General features: G+C 43.3%; 1 protein-coding gene across 1 annotated transcript in view; it reads left to right on the top strand.

The window, feature by feature from the left end:
- Window positions 1–415: 415 nt before the first annotated feature.
- The window catches only part of arhgdig (Rho GDP dissociation inhibitor (GDI) gamma), a 54,833-nt gene continuing 43,683 nt past the window's right edge, over window positions 416–11,565 (top strand). The window contains exon 1 of the mRNA XM_072692906.1: window positions 416–465. The gene's annotated coding sequence lies outside the window, so the exon portion shown is untranslated. The remainder of the gene's footprint in view (window positions 466–11,565) is intronic.

The raw sequence follows: 11,565 nt of genomic DNA, 5'->3' as shown, positions 1-11,565 counted from the left end.
AGACAAAATAATAAATACACCGGAAGACGCCACACCGCCTCTGCCCGCTAGGTGTCAGCAGCGCAGCAAAACAAAGCCGCTGCTCAGAAGTGAAAGTTAATCACACAAAGCAAAACAATTTTGCATTTATTGCAAACGCTTATGAATATATAAATAAACAAACGATAAATAAAATAAACGATTATGATAATGAATTCAGCGACGCGAACTAACTCAACCAACGGCTTGCAAAAGTTCCGCTCATGGTTTCCCACCCGTTTTTAGACGGGCCCCGCTCTGATTGGCTAGCGATTCCGGCTCGTACGCAGTTGACCAATCGTTCTTGAGAGAGTGAGCGACGTGCCAATCAGAACGCGCAAGAGGCGGTGCTAGTGTGAATGCGGGTGGGAAAGAAAAAAGAACGCGCACCATTCACTCAGCTATTTGAGAGAGACCTACATCAACAAGTCTGAACAGGGCGAAGAGGTGAGAGTGTTTTTGGTGTTTTCTGTGTTAAATTCGCGAAAATTGTTAGTTTTTTCTTGTGTTTATGAAGGAAAATATTCATGATTGAATATGAAAAGTTTAAAGTGTTTAAATAACTTAATTAGGAGCAAAGCTTCAGGACAGGGAGTCAGTTGGTTCATGACCTGCATGAACCGACTCAGTTTCAGGACAGGGAATCAGGCCCTGATGCATTATATGATGCATATAACAGATATAATAGCTTATGTCATTGCCTTCAGAGGGCTTAGATGATTCATATTTACCCAGAGTTGTAAAAAAGTTGTAAAAAAAAATTATTAGCAAATTGATTTGATCATTATTGATTTTAATATGACTCTGTTGGATGGACTGCATTGCACTATAACCCTGATTAATCTAATAAGAATCATATCTAGTCCCTCAGTCCGGATGATAATGGTGCGGCTGCATCTGCATTACTGTTAAAACTGCACGCAGCATTCGTGATTACTAACCAGTGTGAATGCCGTAGCTAACCACATCCTCTTAATGCTTTTGAAAGAAGATCCTGTTCTTGATATGCGAGTCTGACAAACTGGCCTCTCCTCCCCTTAAATTCCTCTTTTTGGTTCACCTTTACTGCAAGCGAAGGGCGGAGTGAGTACACTGCCATGCAGGGCAACCTGGTCCAAGAAGCAGGCCTGGGACTGGAAGGTTCGGTGCTATTGAGCGAGGCACCTAACCCTCAGTTGCTTCCTGCATTCTGGGGTGGCTGCCTGCTCTAAGTGTGTGTGTGTGTGTGTGTGTGTGTGTGTGCTCACAGTGTGTTTTAACCTGATACTGTCAAAAGCAACTTTACAGAAATCTGGAATAGAACAGAAAGTAACACTGGGAGGAACCAAGACTATGCACACATTGCAATGATGATGCTGAAACTATATAATCTGCAGCCCTATATAATATTAGTAACGCCCATCATATATCCAAGCCCAGCAGAGATAGGTATGTTTGAAGGTATGGAGTGTAGCCGATGCCAGGATTGGGCTGTAGGGAACTGGACTGAGGCAGGTAGGAGAAGACCATCTAAGGTCAGTCTTGGTCAAACTAAAGGGTCTTTGGATTTATGGAGTACAGATAACATGAACTTTATCAGAGCGTGGCCGGCGATTCCAGTAGATCTGACGATAACAGTCGAACTAGAAGGAGAGAGCCAGAAGGTAACACAGACATGAACGCCCCCTGAAACACTGGATATCTGCGGTGGAACGAAAGCACCGACATCCATGATTCCCTAGATCTGCAACCTTTTTCTAAGGGGAAACATTAATTATTACCAAAAGCTTGTTGTCCTTTGAAGATCATGTTTCCCATGGTTCTCTCCTAGTTTGCTGAAGACAAAAGGCTACTGGTCAAAGTCATTTTGTATCCCAGCATTGTTGCTAAAGCCAACCCCTTTAAAGCCTCCTGTGGCACTAAAACGTTAGCACTAGACCCTTTAGGTCCTGTAAGCTGTGAGGTAGAGCCTCCACGAATCGCATCAATAAGCCTTGAGTGCCCATGACCCTTTCTTAAAGCACTTTTGGTAAGTACTGACCGCTGCATACCAGGAACAAACTAGAAGATCTGCTCGATGCTGTGGCTGTCTAGCCGTCATAATATAGCTCTTGTTAAATTCTCCGATAATTCTCAGATTCTCACGCTTGACCATTTTTCCTGCTTCCAACAACACATCACCTTCAAGAACCGAAGAACCGTTCGCTAGCTGCATAATATGCTGATTCAACCCCTTGACAGGTGCCGTTGGAACCAGTCAGTGGTTCTAATGTTATGGCTGATTGGTGTATATTTACACATAGCTGTCTATTCAGCTTAAGGCGGTTACAATGGGTGTTTCTTTTTATCCTGGACTGCTTTTGCAATACCGGGAAGCCAGTCAGAACAGACATGAGCAGTTCCACATTCAAAAACAAGAACTTACTCAGACAGGAACCAACAGAACTCACGGTTCTAGTTCACTTTTCACGGCCTCGAGGCCGCAGGAACTGTCATTTCATAGTTTTGTTATTTTATGAGATCTCAAGCCTAGTTCTACGTTCTCTCTTCAGAGCGTGAACTAGCGCATTAGCTATCTTGCTAACTCTGGCTCACATGGAATTATAAATATTAAGTGTATAAATGTTGAGTCCCACAGAATCATGTGTAGAGTTAAGCAACGTACATATTTTTATTGTTTATGAGCAAAAACACTCATACTGTGGCTGGTGGGTGGTTGGTGTGGCGCACCAGATAACACCACTACCTGCCACTGGGCTACCACACCATGTGGGAGACTGGGGTTCGATTCCCAGTCTGGGTGACTTTGCTGCACTACACCAATAAGAGTCCCTGGGCAAGACTCCCAACACCACATTGGCCCACATCTGTAATACGAGTAACCCTGTAAGTCGCTCTGGATAAGAGCGTCTGCTAAATGTAATGTAATGTAATGTAATGTAATGTGGCTACTAGCATAAATGCTAATAGCATTAGTGCTAGCTTTTAGTGCTCATTTCTATTCATTCATTATGTGCTAGTTTCATTCAAGAGAAAATTACTGATAATTTGATATCTGCACCTGGAGGACTTCAGTTCAGCTGGTTCTTCTGGTCTCGTAAATCACCCATATGGTTGCCCTTGCATTCCTTACATAATTGCCACAGATTAAAAGTGTTGGCCTTCATAAAGGAAGTATGACGTTTTGCATAGAATATAAGGAGGTTAATCAAATGCTAGGTAGGCTGCATAAGCTTAGTGCAAGACATTTTAATACTACAATGTAAAAAAAAGTATTGGGACACCTATACATTACACCTGTTACATTTACAGGAGCTTTTATGGGAGCTTCCCATTCTAAATCCACAGGCATTCATATGAAGCTGGTCCCCTTTGTAGCTCTATCTATTAAAAAGTAAAAGATCCTTAGGGAATGTTTGGAGGTTCTTTAGCTTGAAGCTGTGAGGGAACCTTCTAGTGTGCTTTGAGGGACCTTCAAGAAAGCATCTTAGGAGGTTCCTCCACGGTTTTAAACTGAAGAACTCCTCAAGAAACTTATTTTTAACAGTGTAGTACAAACATGGTTCTTTATGGAACCAAATTTGGTTCTTCTGTCTTTGATTTTAGGGGCCCGTAACTGAAAATTGTGTTTGGGTATTTTGGCAGAATTGTGACTGTGAGTTGTGGGCCCCAATGTAACATCTTTTCATTGGGCCCAAAATCCCTGGCTGAGCCTCTGTTGGGGATGATGTAGAATATGAGGCCTACAATAACTATACCTATTAAAATAGGTTCTTTAAGGGTTCTTTGACAAAGACAGCGGTTCTGTACAGAACCTTGACAACTCAAAGAACCTCTTGGATGCTTATATAAATAGTCCTCTTCCCAGTTAAAGTCCTTCACTTTGGTGGAAAGTTAGTGGCATTGCTGTATGCTGACAATCTTGTCACAGATCTGTGTAGGATATGGTGTAATATCCTCTCAGTATGCCGGTGTTGCAGTTTTGCATGGGGTGACCCACGCTGTGTGTAAATCGGTTGGGCGTGTGCAGTAAAGGCCTTTATGGCCGAAGTGATCTGCCTCCATCAGCAATATAAGGAATCTATCACTCTTCTACCGAAGCCTCCAGAGAATCCAGAAATAATGGGCATTTTATGAAGCCTCATTTAACACCGGCGGGTTTAAAGGGCTGTAAAACCAGAGACTTTTCTTTTCGATGCCTGCGAGCCTCATATTGATGAGTGCAGTGGATGACAGATGTCACGCCATATTAACGCCTCCCGGTGTTTACGTAAGGCCTATAAAAGCTTGGATAGACCTGTGCTGAAGTGCTGAGAGTAGGGCTGTCACTATCGAGTACATGTTATAAGATAAATCTTTAGGTATTGATTATATTGATTGTAGCACGCAGGACTACATTATTTTACAGATTAATTTAGTAATATAATAAGATATAACCTCACCTTGAGTGTGGTAGTAACTTCACGCTCCTGCAGATGGCGCTGCATGAGGATGATCGGGCTATAAATACCTGCGGTGTGAGAGAGTGAAGGAACTCATACTTTGAGAAGAGTGCAGTCGGTGTAATTGCATTTGGGCATGGCCAAAGACCATAGTGTGAAGGAAGTAGCTGCTGAATCTGCAGGTGCATGGAAGCATGCGGTCATATGGGTCTACCAGCAGTGGCAGAAATGTCTCGTCAGAATTGCGTCCAAAAGACGAATCTGATGGACGGGGACTGTCGGCGGGTTTCACGGCCGCATTCCCATGACTAGCAGAGCCACCATGTTCATGTCTGAAGTTGCCATTGAGTTTTACTGTTTCACCTTCAGCTTTGACTAGAGTGTTCTCAAGAGGGCGGGGTTTATGTACATTTTGGGGGTGTAACCTTAACAAAGTAAAGACTGTGATGTAACAGTTTTGGGGTTTTGGAATCGGCCCGTTTTCCAGCTCTGTTTGGTGGTTTTCCTGAAGGGACAGCAGTGTTTAAGGTTGTTCCATTGTAAAGCTCCTTTAAAAACAAATAATCACGACGACCCTAGCTGAGGCCGACGTCCATCCAGGATGTTGTTGTCATGTTTGTTTTTATGTCCAAGCAAAGACCAGCACTGTCTCTGTTTTCACAAACAAACAAGTGTTTCTGAGAAAGACTCCCCCCCCCCCCCCCCCCCCCCCCACCCCCAATACGCAACATAGTTCTCACACGGCTGGTTGTGACAATGCCTGACAGATTGTGAAGAGGAAGTCGTGTACATTACTGGCAGGCCTTGATAAACAGGACCTCTGTGTATTGATTGAAATGACTTTTTCACTTCCGTCCCGGGACGTTCTCAGGGCACGCTCAAGTGGCTGAGCTAAAGGGCTTCAGGGCAGACGTGCACATCGGTTACAGATATTGAAATTTGAAATCACTCTTTGGGATTTTTTATGTTTGCTTACGGAAAGATGGAAAGCTTGCTTTCAGAAATAAGCAGAAAAGTCACTGTATGGTTTAAGGGGGCTGTAAAAGGCGACAGTTTTGCTTGTAAACAAATGAAATCTCAAGAATGTAGTTGGTAAGTCTTAAATGCTGACCATTTACCACATTGTAGAGGGTCCATATCATGAAAGGGGAACTCTGTCTGTTGACACAGTGCTTGAACAATGTAAGAGTATCAGAATGGTCCATATATAACAACTAAGAGACACAAAACAGCTTGTTCTGCATCTACTGTTTTTCTGATGTCATAAAAACCAACACATTTACATATCTGTCTATAGAGGGTATGCATGTGACGTCAAATGTGGCGGGAGTTACCGCAGCCTCGTCCCCTGAGCAGTAAAAAGACCTGGCCGTGTTAGCGTTCAGTGTGAAGGCCGCTAGCACAAACAAACGGGACAGAGCTGTGGTGCTATTTGCTGTGCATAAAGAATCAGGAATTCATAGCTTCATTTTACCGAAAAGCAGAATTCTCTGAAACGTCTGGAATCCAGGCTCAACAGTTGCAGCTTGCAGCTTGCCGAGCCCAGGAATCGAACCCACAACCTTCTTATCGATAGCCCAGCGCTCAAACCGCTGAGCCACCACTGCCCACTGTAGTTGCAAATTTAGCGACATGCTAAGGTCAAGTAAAAGGGAAAGCTACAGTGAAAATTTACATTTACAGCATTTAGCAGAAGATTTAATCCAGAGCGACTTCAAATTCAAAGTTTAGACACGACTAAACACAAATCAATATGAAGACCATAGTCCTCTACTAGTCACCCAAGTCCTCTCAGAAGAGGAGGGTCTTCAGTCTGGGTTTGAGGACAGCGAGCGTTGGACTCTGCTGTTCGGACACCCAGGGGAAGCTCGTTCCACCACTTCGGTGCAGGACAGAGAAAAGCCTGGACGCTCGTCTTCCGTGGATCTTAAAGTATGGCGGGTCGAGCCGAGCCGTACCTGAAGCTGGAAGGGCTCTTGGGGCAGATCAGGGTTTTGACCGTCGCCATCAAGTACGGAGGGGCTGGCTGGTCCAGTCTTGGCTTTGTAGGCCAGAGTCAGGTGTTTGAATCTGATGACCTGGGGAGCAGCTACAGGAAGCTACAGTGAAGAGAAAACGCAGCAGAGGAGGAGGAGCTGAACATGGCTGAACGTAGAAACGTAAAAGACGACCCGACCCGTGCCGCTGCATTCACTCCATTCACTCGACCCTGTGCTCTCAGATATGAGGCTTCTCCTCTAAACGGGTGTGATTTGAGTGCCAGCAGATAGCCGTTTGTTTCGTTCACGGTTTGGTCGTTTCCCCTAATAATAAAGGCTGCAGACTGTCCAACGGAAGGGGGCGTGTTCCAGCTAGAGTACTAAAGCTACACCCATTTACACAGTTCTAAAGAGTGTTTTAGTCTAGACTGCTTTTTGAAGGAGGTGTGCCAATTAGAAGGATGCTCATTTACTGTCTTAAAGGTACAGTAACCAAAACAACCAGTTTAATTCTAAGTGCTAACGAGAGGTTGGAAAATGGCCAATGCAAAAATGAATACCCACTATTTTTAGTACATGAACCCACAGTTGGGCCTTGCATTTGGTAGCAATGTACAATATGCTATATGGCACCACACAGACCGTAACACTAGCTGTGTGCACTGTGGTGAGCTTCAAACAGCAACCTCATCTCACATCCTGTTTGTGCAACAGTCATGCATTTCTTGATCGGTGGAGGAAACGAGTGTCTTGCAGGTGAACATGCTTGCTGTGTTCTGTGTGATATGTATATATTTTCAATTCTGTCTAGAATTTTATAATCTTTTCATTTTCTTTTAATATTTGTAACCAGCATTTACAAATTACTGCATTTACGCCTGTGTACCAGTGTAGCAGTACATATTTACAGCTATTATTTAAATATATATTAGAAATAACAGAAAAAACAATTACTAATTACTTACCAATTGCCTTTCACAAGAATTTCAACTTCTTGCTTGTGTTTATACTAACCCGCTAAACTGGAACATTAGATCTGTAGAACTTTTTAAAACTTAAAAAAATATTATTAGATCTTAAAGACATCTTTGTTAGCAACCAAACCAGTCAGCTTGTATTTAGTTTTCATCTTAAATTAATGTGGGATAGTTTCTGTGGACTGTGACAATCGCTCTGAAAGCTCTACAGATTACATTGCAAGTGGCGATTATCAGGGGCCCAAGCACTCCACTCCAGTATGAAACCAGTAGTGCATCTATAGTGGCAAAGTTTGTAGACTGGCTTTCTTTATGACGGATGTGGGTATTTCAAAGGAAGATGTCCACCACCCTTTGCACAACTTGACTTTTGGTGAAAAACATATGTAGAAAGTGAAATACTTAGCAAACAGGACATGGACTAGTGTAGTTGCACCACAGCATTTACGCCTATATACCAGTGTAGCACTTATTATTGTAATAATATCACAAAAATAATAATAACAACTACAGAAATGTAGCAATAATGAACAGCTAACGCAATCAAAAATGTAATAAACCCCAATAATGTAATGTTATTACAAATGATCAACCTGAAAATGTAATAAATTCTTAATAATGTAATAAAATATTACATATTATCAAACTGAAATTTTAATAAACCCCAAAAATGTAATGCTATTATAAATGATCAATCGAAAAATAAATAAATAAATTCCCTATAATGTTATAAAGGTTTAAACATTATCAACCAGAAAATGTAATGAGCCCCATTAATGTAATGTTATTACAAATGATCAGTCAAAAAAATTAACACATTCCCTATAATGTAATAAAGGTTTTAAACATTATCAACCTGAAAAAGTAATATAAATTCCCAATAATTTAATAAAATATTATGATCAAATGATCAATCTAAAAATGTAATAAATTTCAAATAATGTAATAAAAGTATTAAACATTATCAACCTGAAAACATAATAAATTCCCAATAATGTAATGTTATTACAAATTATCAACCTGAAAATGTAATAAATAAATAAATAAATAAATAAATTACCAAAAATACTATGTAATGTACAATGTAGTATATTTATCAATAATATACATATTATATTCAATATAATATTACATTCTTAGTAAAAATAAAATGTATTATGTTAACGGTCAAGACCCTAATGACATTATTAGCCTTTATTACATTTTTTAAGTACAGTTCACGATCAGAGTGTTATTATATTTAATTATTGGAAAGGTTTTGCAGTATTATGTGCTGCACACCAGAACACACCAGAATCGACACCATTTTAAAACCCGTAGCTCATTTTTTGTGCAAAACCAAAGCCAGATATTTTTACACATAAACAAAAACAACACAGGGACCTTCTGCATTTCCAGTGATGCAGAAAGTTCAGCGGTAAAATTCAAATATCTGGGGAGTGTATCGACTTCTGTTTGCTCTACCAACTGCCTTTAGCCCTTCCTGGTTAATTGCAGCTAATGCATATTTGAGAGGGGCCGGTAACCCGCTAAGCTGGAGCATTCGAGCTCTGTAGAACTTGTAGTAACATCCTTTCACATTCTGGTGCGCAGCAATACCTGCCCGTACCTGCCGGAGGAACATTCCCCCTGTTCCCCTGTGTTCATTGTCCGGCGCTGTGTTGTAATTACTGAGGTCTACTGAGGTCAGGATGTTGGAGGATCACCACCCCACCTCATCCACAACTCCACAGCTCGTCCCAAAAGTACTGATTGGATGGAGCACCACCATCCATCATTCCAGAGATCACAGATCTTCCACTGCTCCACAGCTCAATGCTGGGGACTTTATACCCCTCTAGCCCACGCCTGGCTACTCATGCTTGTGAGTCCTATTCTATTGGCAATACTTAGTCGGTCAGGGATTGTGCACAATGCTAACCTACCGCCTGCTCCAGTTTACATCTTGGCTGATCGATTCCATTCAGATCAAGGGGGAACTGATGTAGCGCTGACTATCCCTTAAAGCTATGCTGCACAGGTAGATGCATGTCTAATGGAATGTGAAAGAAAAGGCGCCTGGATGCCAAGTATGTCCCCATACAGCTGCCCTGAGGAAGCGTCCTACACGGATCCCTGTGTTTCCCTATATGGCCTATATGCAGCTGCATGGCTTCAGCACCCTGAGCCTACCATTAGTGACCCGGATCTGCTGCTGAGCAGCACTGATCAAATGCAGCATCACAGTATTTGACTAATATGCTAATGCTACTACCTTTAGATGTACGGCGAGATCGGATAGCTACAGGAACCTCCCAAACCACACATTTGTACTGTTTCTGGGATGTCCTGGTCCTGGAGGACCCCCTAGCCTGCACATTATAGTGGTTTCCTGCTCCGACACACCACCATCAGCTTGTTTTTAGCTGATTAGGGATCGGGATCAGGGCCCGGTTGCGTGAGTTGTGCCTACGTTGAAACGTAGGCTAGCTGTAGCGTAGCCAAGTGTTTACGAAGATAACTCGGCTGTACGTAGGAGCTAGTAGCTACTACCAAATTGACGGCAACCAAAACATGGCTCGTTTGGAGCACTAGATGAGCTAGATGACAGGAAGGGGGCAGCTTGCCGAGCCCGGGAATCGAACCCACAACCCTGTTATCAGTAGCCCGGCGCTCTAACCGCTCTATTTTTTTCTTCCATAGAATGTAAGAAATCTGTGCTGGTTGCCTTGGCAATGTGTTGATTGACAGGTTATACATCTGCTGTGGGCATGTAGAAGCGTCCAGGTTTACCTCAGTCGTGGATTTGTGGTGCAACCCAGTCCTGCTGCGTTGGGAGCAGAGTGAACTGTAAAGTGTGCAGGGCCGGGGGTCCTTCTGGGCCTGGGTTCTGGGGTCCTGGTTTCGGTTAGCGAGTGTGTAAACTTGGGGAGCGAGAACGTTTACCATGGAGAGGCAGCAGAGATGGCATTACTGCAGAGCTGTAGTGACGTTAGTTATCTGGGCAGTATGGCTGGGCAGTAGAGCTGTTTAGCACGAACTGGAGAAGACCACCTCTCCTTCAGGGTCTCGGTGTGGTTGTTTTGGTCCTCATCTGAGTGCGATCACACACTTAAACATGCAGGGCTGGCCACCCTTCTGGACCATTCTGGGATGCTGGTTTTCAGACTCTGGTGCTGGACGACCTCCTGCCCTGCACGTTTCAGTGGTTTCCTGCTCGAACACGCCACCTTCAGCCCAGGAAGGGCTTGTTAATCAGATGATTGGCTGGATCAGGGGTGTTGGGGCGCATGTGCAGGTCAGCAGTTACTAGCATGTCGTTCAGCTCCACCGGGGTCATATGGAAAGGAGGCAAGAGGGGTGTTTCCATGGTGACGGTGGTAGGTAGGACAGGTTGATACCTCCTGAGTGACAGATGACAAATGGAGGGGACAGAGAGTAGACGGTAGGGAAGAGGAGTGTGGTACGTCTTAATGTTCCGAGGAAGAAGAGGAAGAGGAAGAGGGAGAGAGAGAGAGAGAGGGGGGGGTCATAATATGTGCAAAGAAGTCATAAAATGAAAGAGGGGACAAAACAGTCAAACAGTCAGACAGAGACAGAAGATTAATGGACAAGAAAGAGAGAGAGAGAGAGAGAGAGAGAGAGCGAGCGTTGTAGACACGCCAAGAGGTGATAAAAATAAAAGAGATCTGAAGAGCGAGATAGAGCGAGAGAGCAAGAGAGAGAGAGAGAGTGAGAGAGAGAGAGAGAGAGAGAGAGGAAGGCGAGCGAGATAGAAAGAGAAATTGGCGAGAGAGGAAGGAAGAGACAGAAAGATGAGAGAGAGAGAGAGAGAGAGAGAGAGATACCATATGTCCAAATGTTTGTGGACACCCCTTCTAATGAATGCATTCAGCTACACACACATACACAGCTTGTGTGGTACCTACCTCTAGGGAAGTACTGCCAATAGAATAGGACTCTCTGGAGAAGATAAGCATGAACCTATTGGCACCATGCCAGCTCATGACAGGTGTGGGCTAGAGGGGTGTAAAGCCCCCCAGCATTGAGCTGTGGAGCAGTGGAAGAACTGTGTTCTCTGGAATGATGTTTGGTGCTTCATCCAATACGTTTGGGATGAGTTGGGGATGATGAGGTGGAATGGGGTGGTGAGCATCCAACATCTTGACCTCACTAATATTGCTCTTGTCA

The sequence above is a fragment of the Salminus brasiliensis genome, chromosome 12 (assembly GCF_030463535.1).
Source record: "Salminus brasiliensis chromosome 12, fSalBra1.hap2, whole genome shotgun sequence".
Taxonomy (NCBI): domain Eukaryota; kingdom Metazoa; phylum Chordata; class Actinopteri; order Characiformes; family Bryconidae; genus Salminus; species Salminus brasiliensis.
Note: the sequence above shows the minus strand (reverse complement) of the source record. Positions and strands in the feature narration are given on the sequence as shown.